Source organism: Podarcis vaucheri (assembly GCF_965113315.1).
Source record: "Podarcis vaucheri genome assembly, chromosome: 11".
Taxonomy (NCBI): Eukaryota; Metazoa; Chordata; class Lepidosauria; order Squamata; family Lacertidae; genus Podarcis; species Podarcis vaucheri.
The window spans coordinates 10,666,052-10,681,418 of NC_138749.1; positions in this window are offsets into that span (position 1 = coordinate 10,666,052).

Sequence of the window (15,367 nt, forward strand, 5' to 3'; positions counted from 1 at the left end):
ATACCCAAACCAGACTCAGATCTTTTACAAGTTAAAAATTATAGGACGATTTCATTATTAAATAATGATTATAAAATATTTGCTAGTATCCTTGCAAATAGGTTGAAGAATATTCTAAATGAAGTAATTCATGAAGACCAAGCAGGTTTTCTTCCAGGCAGACAGATGAAGGACAATATAAGAAATGTCATAAATATTATTGTATCTTTGATGGCCAGGAATGAAAAGCAAGCAGCACTGTTTTTTGTGGATAGAGAAAAGGCCTTTGATAACGTATCTTGGGAATTTATGAATAAAAATTTGGAGTTAATGGACTTAGGACAACGGTTTATAAGAAGTATAAAAGCAATATATTCCGATCAAAAGGCAAAACTTATAGTGAATAATGTTTTAACTGAAAATATTGAAATTACCAAAGGTACAAGACAAGGGTGTCCATTGTCACCACTACTATTCATATCGGTACTCGAAGTCCTCCTGATGACGATAAGGAAAACAAGAAGTTAAAGGAATTGCAGTCGGAAGAAAGGAACATAAAGTTAAAGCCTTTGCTGATGACTGGATACTAACAATAGAAGAACCGTTAGTCAGTACTAAGAAAGCATTAGAGGAAATTGATAAATTTGGACAAGTAAATTAAAACCATACGAAGAGGTGAAAGGATTTGTTAATGATTGGCTGCATTACTACCAAATTAATGAGATGCTTAAGGATGATCTGGAGAAAAATGAATTTGGAAATATCAAATCCAAATTTGAAATTGAAATATTGAATAATAAGTATAAAATATTGTCAAAAATGTATAAACTATTGTTGGAATGGCATTTGAAGGATGAAGAGGTAAAGTCGGTAATGATTCATTGGGCTAAATATTTTGGTTATAAATATACAGTTAGAAGATTGGGAAAAATTATGGAAAGAAGGAATAACATTTACAGCATGTAATGCTTTAAGAGAAAATGTGATGAAAATGATGTATAGATGGTATATTACACAGGTGAAGCTAGCCAAACTTTATAAGGTAAATAACAAATGTTTGAAATGCAAAGAAAAAGAAGGTACCTTTTATCATATGTGGTGGGAATGCAAGAAAGTGAAAGGCTTCTGGGATATGATATATAATGGACCAAATTTGCAAATTATTTGAAAGACAATTGTATTCAATCAACTCCGTTGGTAGGATTGCAAGAAGCTTTGTAAGGAAATGTACAAAAACCACTGCAGATAAGAATAAGAATGTATGATGTTTTCATGTTTTTGATTTTAAAGCAATGGTTAAATAGTGAAAATGCAGAAATTTGAAATAAAAGATAGAAAATCATAAGGAAGGTTTGAAGGAGGTCAGGGCCCTACAAAGCCAAAATGTGTAATATAAGAGGAGAGATTGCAATGGAAAGTATTATTGTAAAACTGATAAAAATGATATGGGGGGGGGGGAATATGTTGCAAAGTACCTAGAAAGCTTTTCAGGTCCCCATAAACTTTTTCTTGGGTTGTGTTAAACAAGCAGGGGAGGGGGAGGATGTCACCGGGGGGGGGGGCGACAACAAAAACTCAAAGCCAGTGTGGTGTAGTGGTTAAGAGTGGTGGACTCGTAATCCGGTGAACCGGGTTCACTTCCCCGCTCCTCCACATGCAGCTGCTGGGTGACCTTGGGCCAGTCACACTTCTCTGAAGTCTCTCAGAGTGTTTGTTGTGGGGGAGGAAGGGAAAGGAGATTGTTAGCTGCTTTGAGATTCCTTAAGGTAGTGATAAAGAGGGATATCAAATCCAAACTCTTCTTCAAATCCAAACTCTTCAAATGGTGCATTTTATAGGATGGACAGAAGGAGCCCCCCAGGAGAGGCTGCAAGGCGAGATGCAAAATAAATAAATCTATGAGACGTATTAAACGGATCAATGAACATTCCTCAGGCATTAGGAATGGGGAGTGAGGCCAGCACAGGCAGGCAGGGCTGCCAAATGTCCCTTAATACAGGACATTGCGATCCTGTTATCTGGTTCTGGAAGTCAAAGCCCAGGAAAAGAGAGGGGATGAGATCAGTGGGAGCAGATCCAAGTCTCCCCACCACCCCAGAAAGCAGGACTAAATGGATCCAATTTACTGGATTTCTATCCCGCCCATTCTCCCGAAGGAGCTCAGGGCAGCAAACACATCAAATCGAAAACAAGAGCAAAATGTCTAAAAACAATTAAAAACAGGCGAACTGTAAAGGGTTTGCGTTTCAGCTTTAAGGGAAACTACTGGGCAGTAAGAGTGACTCAACCATGGAATCAGCTGCCCAGAAGAGGGGTCACCATACGCTTTTTTTTAGCCTCTGGGCTCATCTACATGCCAGAGAAGCTGTTGTGACTGCTGTTGTTGTTGTTGTAGTTTAGTCATTTAGTCGTGTCTGACTCTTCGTGACCCCATGGACCAGAGCACGCCAGGCACTCCTGCCTTCCACTGCCTCCCGCAGTTTGATCCAACTCATGCTGGTAGCTTTGAGAACACTGTCCAACCATCTTGTCCTCTGTCGTCCCCTTCTTCTTGGGCCCTCCATCTTTCCCAACATCAGGGTCTTTTCCAGGGAGTCTTCTCTTCTCATGAGGTGGCCAAAGTATTGGAGCCTCAGTTTCAGGATCTGTCCTTCCGGTAAGCACTCAGGGCTGACTTCCTTAAGAATGGATAGGTTTGATCTTCTTGCATTCCATGGGACTCTCAAGAGTCTCCTCCAGCACCATAATTCAAAAGCAACAATTCTTCAGCCTTCTTTATGGTCCAGCTCTCACTTCCATACATCACTACTGGTGCGACTGTACAACGCCCCAACTATGTGCACATCACAACCTGCTCTGGTCGGCTCTAGAAAAATGCTTTCCTCAACAGCCCTGCCAGGTTGGCTCAGCTGAAGAGATGTTGGCTGGCCCAAGATCCTGCTGGCTCTCATTCTCACGAAGGTGAGATGTTTTTAATCCTTTTTATTTCTGAATTTTAACTTCTCCTTACCCACCCTGGGACCTGCTGGTGAAGGGCAGGTGATAAATGGCATCATCATCGTCGTCACCAAAGTCAGGTCAGTTGCAAATGAAGACAGGTAAAACGGATGGTCTATCAAAATATTTTGTGAGCAGATGCGAGTATTTTCCCCTTCTCCTACTGACCTGAAAGGCTGGATTAAGGTAGAATGAAAGTGAGCCCATGGGAATAACAAGAACTCGCCGCAAACCAGCCCCTGAGAGCAATGAGCACGGATTGCTAGCATTTTATAGCAGCCATAATATATTTGCCAAGTTCTTGCATCCCCTTGTGGCCGATTTCAGAACAACAGGGAGGCCTAGAGAATTCTGATAGAAGTTGCTAGACTGGAATATGAATGCATAACAGATTGGCATATATATATATATATATATATAATCTTACACAACTTCCGGAAAACTAAACTGTGGCTTGCATTTATACCCACGGAGCCCTTCTTAAGAGAGGTCTGCTGTTGGCAAAAATGGCAGCCCTGGCAATGCCCCTGTGACTCTGGGCAAATAGATAAAACAGAGCATGTGCTTCTCTGGTGCCTATACCATAGAGACATTTGTATTAGCCTCATCTCCCCACTACTCCATAAGTACCCAGGGCACACAGAACAATTCTATACCTCCCTGCTGCTTTCAGATGCCAAGCCTGCTACAACATACAATGATGCCAGATTCTGCACAGCAGTGCTCAAAATTCGTCGGATGATGACCTGTGCCACAAACTAGATTTAATGAATATTCACATCAGAGTGCTCTCTAAATTGGTAGTTAGTAGTCTTTTATACGGGTGACGCGGGTGGCGCTGTGGGTTAAACCACAGAGCCTAGGGCTTGCCGACCAGAAGGTTGGCAGTTCGAATCCCCATGACGGGGTGAGCTCCCGTTGCTCAGTCCCTGCTCCTGCCAACCTAGCAGTTTGAGTGCAAGTAGGTAAATAGGTACCACTCCAGTGGGAAGGTAAATGGTATTTCCATGCGCTGCTCTGGTTCACCAGAAGCAGCTTAGTCATGCTGGCCACATGACCCGGAAGCTGTACGCCGGCTCCCCCAGCCAGTAAAGCAAGATGAGTGCCGCAACCCCAGAGTCATCTGCGAATGGACCTAACAGTCAGGGGTACCTTTACCTTTAATAGATGGAAAAGTATAGTATTTGCCCTGTCATGTTGAAAAACTGTGGAGAATGTTCGAACGTTGAGAGATTTTCTGTGTGGGGGAAGGTACACTATTTTTTATTACCTTTTTCTTTTGAAATTTTGTACCCCTAAGAATTTTGTGCGCAGGGCAACTGCCCCTGTGGCACTGCCTACGCTACGCCTATGCTATCCTCATAGGATGTGAAGGCTTTGCAATCTCTCCATCCAGGTGCCGGTTATATATATGTATAGATAGAACCATATATAATAAAGACACCACAGTCTCTGCTGTGCCTCATTGTCTCAAAAGGGAACACAAACCGTGGTAAGCACACCTGGAACCACACACTTCTTGTGGAGATTGGGGTGGCATGTGACAGTAATAACACTTTGAACTTGGCCAGGTAGCAGATGGCAACCAGTTCCAATCTCAAAACGCAGCTCACGTGTTCTATGCTGGCAAGGCCACACTCCTGTCAGCAACCGGGCTGCAGCATTCTGCACTAACCGTAGCCTCTGGATCAAGCGCACGGGACACCCCACTTAGAGCGCATTGCAGTAATCCAGCCTTGAAGTAACCGACACATGAACTGCTATGGCCAGACTTCCCTGGTCCAAGAACATCCCCACCTATCTTTTTAATAATAATAATAATAATAATTTATTATTTGTACCCCGCCCATCTGGCTGGGTTTCCCCAGCCACTCTGGGCGGCTTCCAACAAAGATGAAAAATACACTAAAATGTCACATATTAAAAACTTCCCTGAACAGGGCTGCCTTCAGATGTCTTCTGAATGTCAGGTAGTTGTTTATCGCTTTGACATCTGATGGGAGGGCATTCCACAGGGTGGGCGCCACTACCAAAAAGGCCCTCTGCCTGGTTCCCTGTAACTTGGCCTCTCGCAGTGAGGGAACCGCCAGAAGGCCCTCGGCGCTGGACCTCAGTGTCCAGGCTGAATGATGGGGGTGGAGACGCTCCTTCAGATATACTGGACCGAGGCCGTTTAGGGCTTTAAAGGTCAGCACCAACACTTTGAATCGTGCTCGGAAACATACTGGGAGCCAATGTAGGTCTTTCAAGACCGGTGTTATATGGTCTCGGCGGCCGCTCCCAGTCACCAGTCTAGCTGCCGCATTCTGGATTTTTCTGCTGAAATAAAGAAAATTTGTAACAGGTTTGGGTGTAACCAGGAATGGGTTTTTTTGTGGGGGAAGACTGTGAGCTCTGTTCATTTTCAGTTCTCGGAACAAATTTGTGGATGCAAAAGTCTTTTGTTTTCAGTGTATGTCTTTAGCATCAAGCTCTGATTGGATACTCATGTTCAGGATTTCAGAGGGTTACGCCCCATTCTCCCTCCCAGTTTTGTTTTGATTTATTATATTTCTGTGCCACTTTTCATTCACATTTTTTCTGTCTCCACAACCCGCCCCCGACTGACACACACAATAGTCAGTAGGCACCAGGCATGCTTCTGCAATTAGGGGAATATCCAATATTGAAGGATCAGTCTAAATAGCAGCTTTTCCAGATTAGAGAAGGGTTCCTGAAACACAAATGTAGAAGAATTTTATTGCCTACTACAAAATGAAGGGGGGGGGACCAATGCAAAGATCTGTAGAGCAGAGAGGCCGGTTAGCTGTGAACTTCCATTCCACAGGCTTACTTTTAAAATTATTGATGCAGATTTTATGTTCAGGCTACTCGTTCTAAATATGAGGTCTTTACGTTGGGCTGTGTTTAACTATCCACTAGAGGGCAGTTAAGCATTGGCTTAACCAAAAGCATCTCACTTCAAGCAACACACAGGTCCACAGGGAAACTTGAACTATTGCCTAAGCCAGGTTGCTGTGATGGATGATATTAATAATTCTTAGCACTTACAGAGACATGTTTGAGTGTCCAGAGCATTGCACATACATTGTCTCAATCATCTTGTGAGGAAGGTCGGTGTTACGATCCTCATGCGGAACTGTCGCCTGTCTTTATTGCCTTTCCACTGTGACATTATGCAGCCAAACACTCAGAGAATTTGCAAGCCACCCCATAGCTTTTCCTGGGAGTGAGTTATTTTGCATGCACACTTCGCCAGGGCTAAGTCCCATTGGCCACTGTGGGTCTTACTTCTGAGTAAACATGTATAGGATTGGACTGCATATTGCCAAAAAAGCAAAAAACAAAAAGGGGGCATTTTGACAGTGTTCATTGTGATTGGTTTACTTTTATTATTTGTCACAATAACTATGGCAATGTTGCTAAGAATTATTTCGGGGCTGGGGAGAAGGCAGGGTTGGGTTATATTCTTCAAGTTTCGTAGGAGCTCATCCTGCTTCTTGTGTGACGATTGAATATAACATTATTCAACTCCTCGAACGATTCCATCAACAGTGTCTCCAAAAAAATTTCACATCACTTGGGAAGACAGGCAAACTAATACCAGTGTACTGGAAGAAGCAAAGATCACCAGTGTTGAAGCAATGATTCTTCAACATCAACTTCGTTGGACTGGTCATGTTGTGCGGATGCCTGATGATCGTCTTCCAAAGCAACTACTCTATTCCGAACTTAAAAATGGAAAGCATAATGCTGGTGGTCAACAAAAGAGGTTTAAAGATTGTCTCAAGGCAAATCTTTAAAAATGTAGTAAAAAAACACACCAACAATTGGGAAACACTGGCCTGCAAGTGCTTCAATTGGAGAACAGCCTTTACCAAAGGTGTCAGGGGTTTTGAAGACACTCAAACTCAGGATGCAAGGGAGAAACGTGCTAAGAGGGAGGCACGCTTGGCAAACACTCACCGGGGTCAACTCCCACCCAGAAACCAATGTGCTCACTGTGGAAGGACGTATGGATCCAGAATTGGCCTCCACAGTCACTTACGGACTCATTGTTAAAACCGTGTTTATGGAAGACAATCTTACTCGGCCAAAGAAGAAGATTCTGCATCCATGCTGCCAAATGTCCAGCTCTGAGGATTTCATCCCTCTAAAACCATGGCACCAACAAACAAAAGATACTCTTTCACACACACACACACACACACAGTCAGGAAAATGGGTTGTAATGCCATACCCTACGCACAAAATTACAAGTGTTGTCGCAGTGCACACTATCCACACAAATTGCAACAGGCCCCAACGTTTGGGGAGATTATTGTGCAATAATCAACTAGATTTGCAATATTATTTGCAGTGGATACATCTCCAGCGTTGGCAGGTTTTTCATTTCATTTTGGTATTTTGCTGTAAATATCAGAACTATGAAATGCTGCAGTTAAAGTAGAGGGAGGCGGCTCTTTTGGTTTTGTGCATCTTTATCTTTCTTCATTACATATTTGTATCTTGCCTTTCTTCGCAGGACTTCAAGGTTGTGTATGTTACACTCCCCGCCCTCCCCACCAGTGGCGTAGCGTGGGGGGTGCAGGGGGGGCCGGCCGCATCGGGCGCAACATCTGGGGGGGGCGCGCTCGCACTCGCACCTCTCTGCCCCTACCTGGCTCACTCACTCTCTCTCACTGCAGTGCTGGCTGTGCGAATCTGATCCGAGCCACCGGGTCGCCGCCCACTGTGGAGGGGGTGGGTGCCAGGCGTGCAGTGCGGAGAGAGAGCGAGGGACTATCTGGGGGAGGAACAGTGCAGCGGCCGCTCAGCGCAGCGCTGAGCGCCGGAGAGAACCACACCAGACCAGACCAGGCAGCAGCAAGAAGAAGCTGGCAGCGGCGGCAGGTTAGGGGTTAGGGGGCGCAAATTACTTGCCTTGCCCCAGGTTAGGGGGCGCAAATTACTTGCCTTGCCCCAGGTTAGGGGGCGCAAATTACTTGACTTGCCCCGGGTTAGGGGGCGCAAATTACTTGCCTTGCCCCGGGTGCTGACAACCCACGCTACGCCGCTGCTCCTCCCCACCCTTTAATATTTGTAACAGCCCTGAGAGGTAGGCAAGGTTAAGTTAATACATGCACATAAAGCAGCAGTTCTTGCCAACGGATACAGTAATCTGTCTACATACTGTGTACCAGACCCAGGAAATCCTGTTGGTATCCCTGTGTAATTTGGGGGGGGGCCATAATTATGGGTCTTTTAAGACAAGGGTCTTCCAGTTACGTTTATAAGTTCTTATAAACCACAGCACAGGTAAAACTAAGTTTTGAATAAGGCACAGGAAATGCCACATCAGGACAGTGGCCGTGAATCTAACTGTTCAGAGGATATACTTGGTAAGATCAAATCAAAATTATTAAAGGCTTGCTGAGCTTCACAGATCTTGAGTATCGTTTCCTTCCCCTTCAGACAAAAAATAGTATGTGCAAGATACTTTATATTGTCAAACCTCTGTATAAACATTAATCAGTCCCAGCCAAATGGAACATATACCTAGATAATTCTGATCTATGCTCTATGGTGTGTGTGTGTGTGTGTGTGTGTGTGTGTGTTTGTACGTATGTGTGCATGTTTAAAGAAAGCTGTCTAGCTTTGAAATATTATATTAATAAATGCAATAAAACTGTAAACGGTGCACTGCACCCAGAAAGAGAACCTCCATTCATCTGATATGGAATATGTTATGAATGATTTACTGAGCTTCAGCTGACATCTGAACAAAGGAGGATCTGAGTGGTAATATCTTTCAAATTATGAAGACACAGGACCTTATAAAGATGCCTCTGCTGTAGATTATGTCTAGACAAGTTATTGCTAAAAATTAAATGGGAGCTTCTCCAAATGACGGGATTTCACAATAGGGTTATAATAATCTGTATACTGCAGAGCAGTGTTCCCTGTACTCCTGATAACTGTAGTTGCTCATTTCCCCCCTGAATTAAAATCCAGAGATATGCAGAAAAGGAAGAGCTAGAATTACACTATCTCCAAGAAGCCCCTTTCTGTGTTTCTGCATGAGTCCTTGTTCGTTATGTTTATGTCTTGTCATGCTTGGGTCTGACGCTGGAGCCCATAGGTAAGGCATTTCAGGACCACGGAGAGCTCAACGTGAGCAACCTGATCCCACAGAGGTTGAGAGCAGACTGGGGGCTTTTAAGCTTCAGGCCACCTCTTCTAGGCTCCACCCCCTTGTGGAACTTCAGATTCTTAAAGGGCCAGCCCTCAGGCCTGAAGACACTCCCTTCTTGATTTCATGGCCTTTGGTCGGCTGGAGACCCTGTACTACTAGTGGGGAGCAGTGGGGAGGCATTTGGTTCCTCGGGCTCAGGGGAAGGTGCGTCAGCACCCTTAGCAAACTACAGCTCTCAGGATTCCTGGTTGTGAGGGGAACCATGACTGTTTAAAGTGGTATGATACAGCTTTAAATGTATAATGCAGAGGGGATCCCATAAACTAATTATGTGTTGTGGTTTACGCCTGGGATGAGGTGCAGACTGCCCTGTGTTCAGTTGGAAAACATATGGAGACAATCGTTCATATGAGAGTACAGTAGTACCTCGGGTTACATACGCTTCAGGTTACAGACTCCGCTAACCCAGAAATAGTGCTTCAAGTTAAGAACTTTGCTTCAGGATAAGAACAGAAATCGTGCTCCGGCAGCGCGGCGGCAGCAGGAGGCCCCATTAGCTAAAGTGGTGCTTCAGGTTAAGAACAGTTTCAGGTTAAGTACGGACCTCCGGAATGAATTAAGTACTTAATCCGAGGTACCTCTGTACAAGAAATAGCAAAGAGTGAGATTTGTTTATTTTTACCATATTATTGTGTTTTATACAAACAAGATATATTGCAGCTTTGGACTTCCTTTAGCGTATGATGGCCAAATCCAATTTTAAGTTCATAAAATATGCACTCATTTAAACAAATGATGTGCTTGCGAAGCCAGACACTTTAGGGAGCAGGCAGTTTGCAGACATGCACTAAAGCTGCATTTTTCTGTTTCCAACATAAAAAGCACTTAAACAGTAAGTACCATATTTAGCATTTTTCCCAGGGACCAATAAACTCCAGAGGCATGAATAAGCAGCAGCAGGATGACTCTCACAGTCTACAAAGAGTGTCTTAAATAATAAAATCTGGTTATCCTCATGTCAGGGCAATTAAACGAAAAACACTCTCCCTTTTTTGCAGCTACCGTGGAGCTAAAATGTGTGGGACTGCCACAAAACAGATTAAATAATTTGTCAAGTTCTGCAGGGGGGAGAGCTTCTCTACTTGTGCGCTCAGAAACTCTGAATATCTGGTATTATGTGTTATCATTGTCTTGTATTGCAAGGCAGTGTCCTTCAAACTGCAATTTATAAGATTGTGTACACATTACTGTTTACTCCGGCTCCAATGTGCTCCCATTGCTGGAGTTTGAAGTGGAGTACCCCTGACATTAGCCACAATCCATATTTACTCTGTAGTTGCTTGAGAAATACTGTTGATTGATGAGCTTTCCGGCAAACCAGCTTCCATCTGATTTGAAAAAGTAAGCTGTGGTTCAGCTGGTGTGGGTCTATTTGAGACAGCCGTTGGGCATGTGCAGACGATAGCTTCTTTGAATAAATGCAGGGGGCAAGAATACCACCTTGCTCCATGCGATGTGCTGACGTCGTGCACACACCATGTGCTGTGTTGAGGTGTGACGCTCGTGCCAGAGTGTGCATGCCATGTGGGCTGTGTGATTAAGGTGAGCATGTCACACAGAGTGCATGGGCAGCCGCTGCAAATTTTCCCTTCTTGAAAATTTTGGGGGGCCCTCCTCCCCCAGCCTCCCCTAGATGGCACCTATGCAGGGGGGCAGGTGTGTGAAAGCAAATCAGGTAACATGTCTCAGGTGAAGACATCCTTGTCCCCTCTGCTGTTTACATCTATATATAGAGAGAACTGGGCCAAAACAAACAAGATGAACTTTAACAGGGAGAAATGTAAAGTATTGCACTTGGGCAAAAAAAATGAGAGGCACAAATGCAAGATGGGTGACACCTTGCTTGAGAGCAGTACATGTGAAAAGGATCTAGGTTGACCACAAACTTGACATGAGTGTGACGCGGCAGCTAAAAAAGCCAATGCAATTCTGGGCTGCATCAATAGGAGTATAGCATCTAGATCAAGGGAAGTAATAGTGCCACTGTATTCTGCTCTGGTCAGACCTCACCTGGAGTACTGTGTCCAGTTCTGGGCACCACAGTTCAAGAAGGACACTGACAAAATGGAACGTGTCCAGAGGAGGGCAACCAAAATGGTCAAAGGCCTGGAAACGATGCCTTATGAGGAACGGCTAAGGGAGCTGGGCATGTTTAGCCTGGATAAGAGGAGGTTAAGGGGTGATAGGATAGCCATGTTGAAATATATAAAAGGATGTCATATAGAGGAGGGAGAAAGGTTGTTTTCTGCTGCTCCAGAGAAGCGGACATGGAGCAATGGATCCAAACTACAAGAAAGAAGATTCCACCTAAACATTAGGAAGAACTTCCTGACAGTAAGAGCTGTTTGACAGTGGAATTTGCTGCCAAGGAGTGTGGTGGAGTCTCCTGCTTTGGAGGTCTTTAAGCAGAGGCTTGACAACCATATGTCAGGAGTGCTCTGATGGTGTTTCCTGCTTGGCAGGGGGTTGGACTCGATGGCCCTTGTGGTCTCTTCCAACTCTATGATTCTATGATTCTATAAATGTGAACTGAAACACAATGGCAGGAAGGGAGGGGAAAAACCTTGCTGTGTTTGAAGTCACTAATATGTACATATACAGTGGTACCTCGGGTTACTTACGCTTCAGGTTACAGACTCCACTAACCTGGAAGTTGTGCCTCAGGTTAAGAACTTTGCTTCAGGATGAGAACAGAAATCGTGCTCCGGCGGTGCAGCAGCGCAGCAGCAGCAGGAGGAGGCCCCATTAGCTAAAGTGGTGCTTCAGGTTAAGAACAGTTTCAGGTGCTTCAAGTTAAGTGGTGCTTCAAGGTTAAGAACAGTTTCAGGTTAAGAACGGACCTCCGGAATGAATTAAATACTAAACCTGAGGTACCACTGTAGTAGCCTATATGTACGCGGGTGGCGCTGCGGTCTAAAATCACAGAGCCAAGGACTTGCCGATCAGAAGGTCGGTGGTTCAAATCCCCACAACGGGGTGAGCTCCCATTGCTCGGTCCCAGCTCCTGCCAATCTAGCAGTTCAAAAGCACGTCAAAGTGTTAGTAGATAAATAGGTACCACTCCAGCGGGAAGGTAAACAGTGTTTCCGTGCACTGCTCTGGTTCGCCAGAAGCGGCTTAGTCATGCTGGCCACATGACCCGGAAGCTCCCTCGGCCAGTAAAGTGAGATGAGCGCTGCAACCCCAGAGTCATCTGTGATTGGACCTAATGGTCAGGGCTCCCTTTACCTTTAGTAGTAGCCTAAACCTGCTATTTGCTTTGGCTGTCCTGTTTCTTCTTTGCAATTGCCTCTAAGCATCTCTGAAGTGCCCAACACCTTCACCTGACTGTGAAGTTTGCAAGCAAGAGAATTGTCTCATTTTTCCCCCTCCTTAGACTCAGAGGGACTATTAATTGCATTGTTCACGTTTTAAACAAACAATGTGTGTGCTTAGCTCTTGTGGGCAATTGCTGTTATGATTCTGTATAATTAGCGTTGCAAGTAGAGAAAAAACAGTTCACTATTGATATTTGCCATTTTTATTTCAACTAAGACCTGCAGAACACAGAGATTACCCAGCTTACCATTAAGCACAAACACACAAACGTTCCTGTGTGCTCAGTCCCTATTCCAGGCTTTCTCAAACTCGGCCCTCCAGATGTTTTTGGCCTACAACTCCCATGATCCCTAGCTAGCAGGACCAGTGGTCAGGGAGTATGGGAATTGTAGTCTCAAAACATCTTGAGGGCCAAGTTTGAGGAAGCCTTCCCTATTCCATGAGCAGTTCTGAGTGACATGGAAGCACATTGTCTATGGCAAATGCAACTTTATTAAAACTCAGGCTATGTGAGTTCTAAGTGGAACTCTGGCTAGCAACCTGACGACTTCTGGGACCTATTGACGTTTTTAAGCTGTATTCAAGGGACCATAGCTGTCAACTTACAGATTTGAAAATAAGGGACCAGTAGCCTTGAAAATAAGGGACCAGCAGCCAAAATAAGGGACCTGAAGCCTCACCTGTTCCAGGCACTCCAGTCTTCCTGTCCTCCTGCAGTCTGGTCAAACTCATGCTGATAGCTTTGAGAACACTGTCCAACCAACTTTGTAACCAGAGGTTCAACTGAATAGAATCTGAATCACATGCACCACAAGGCCTATGCAGCCTCAACTTAAGATGGCTCCCCGGCCTGGCTTTGCACTGCAAAGTTTTCAGCAGCATGTGCAACAAAATGGCGTCCAGCATTCAAAAAACCCCTCAGCTTGCATTAACTAGCCACACACAAGGCATGCAAGCTCCACCACCCAGTCATTCTTAGACTTCTTATTGGGTGAGCAACACAGCCAAGCAACACAGTTGGAGCCACCCTCCTCCCTGGCAGGGAGGGAGGGAGGGAGAGGAGCTGCTTCCTTTGAAATTTAAGGGACATCATTTAAGGGACATTTAAGGGACATCCATCAATAAGGGACAGCAGCGGGACATGGCGCTGGAATAAGGGACTGTCCCTTCAAATAAGGGACACTTGACAGCTATGCAAGGGACAGCTCCACATACTAAGCTTGACAGAGTTAACCTTTTACCTATGAACCATTCTGTAATCTGCCAACATGGCCAGATGTTTGTTCACCCGCAACTCCCCTGTTTTATTCCTATCTTGAGAAAAGCAAAGGGGCTTAAGAGACAAGGAACTTGGTTAAGCAGGTATTGTTAATGTTGCTTGCTAACATAGCACAATGCACAGGTAGTGGAAATGTTTTTGGAGCTTCAAAGTGGTTATACTGGAAAACACAGGTAGGGGACTCGCAGCTAACCGAAAGTCAAGTATTTTGTTTTGAAAGTTAGTGGAAACTTTGTTGGGAAGATGCAAGGACAATCAAAGAAACATTTAAACATTTCAGTGTAGCTCACACCTCTCATTGTGTTTAAGGTACATATGCAAGAGGCTCGTTTATAATCATATTTTGGGAATTATTCATGTCCATATGTTTTATAGTTGTTTTATAGTTTCTGGATGTTTCAGGATCATATTATAAAGTAGTTGTGTTCTGTATTAAAAATCAAGCACTGCTAGGAGCTGTTCCTTTTTGTTTTCCAGTGTATTTCTTATCAATTAAAAAATTGGTGTGGAGCAAGCTAGTTTTCATCCCAAATGTGTGGCCCGGGGGGGTGGGGACTGAGAACCACTGTGCTATAATCAGTCATTTGGAAGCACTTACAATGCCATCTGTCATTCACTAAAGGTGTCCAGAGATGGAGACTGCTAACAGATCCCTGTCTATTTCCTTGCAAGAGCTTCACCTTGGCTCTGACAAGAACATTAATAAAAGAGTGTGTCGGGGTAGCGATGCTGAGCAACGGAAGCTACAAGTCAGTGCAAATCTGGAGAACACAGACAGCCTGTAGCCTAATAAATGGTACCCTTTCTGCAGCCTGAGTCATCCCTTGATGTGCTGGTCTTTAATGAAAATCAATGATGCCCTGCCTAGGACCAAGTTACATGTTTGAAATGCTGTGGATAACAAATGGCAGTAGCTCTTGTCTTGCCTCCCACCTCGCTCAGATTTCTCCGGAGCCAGCTTAGTCTCAAGGCGAGGTCAAATTTCCTTTAGATGCAAAAGGGGTGCAGTTAGACTTGTGCAGTTAGACTTGGATGGGGCAGAGACCATCTCATACCCTCTAACACTTGGAAGCCAAAATCTGGCACACCACATTCCCAGACACCATCTTCCCATTTTTTTTTATTGTGGGACTAGGGGGCTGTTATGTACTGAGCAATAGGATCCAGAATGCAGCAGTCTTATTGGTCCGCAGTAGCCACCCAATCCAGCTCCAAGTGGAAGTGAATCAGCGACCTGATTGGCCTGCAGGAGCAGCCAATCAGGCTTCTGAAGGAGGTGAATCCCCAACCTGGGTCGGCTGGCACCAGTTTAGAATAGGGGTAACTTGTTGTGTCTTCCTATACCTAGGATTGTCCTGCCATCAGTTTTCATGCAGCTATAGGGGCCTGTTAAAAAGCTGGCAACCCCATGGTGAGCGAAGTAACTGTTTTGTGTGGGTGGGTCTGGAGTGCTAGAATTTGGGCAAAAGGTCTGAAAGGGAAAAACCCAGAACAAAAGGGCATTTCCCCCAAGTACTGATACCCACCAGAGGTGTGAGGTTGCTATGGCAACATGCCGA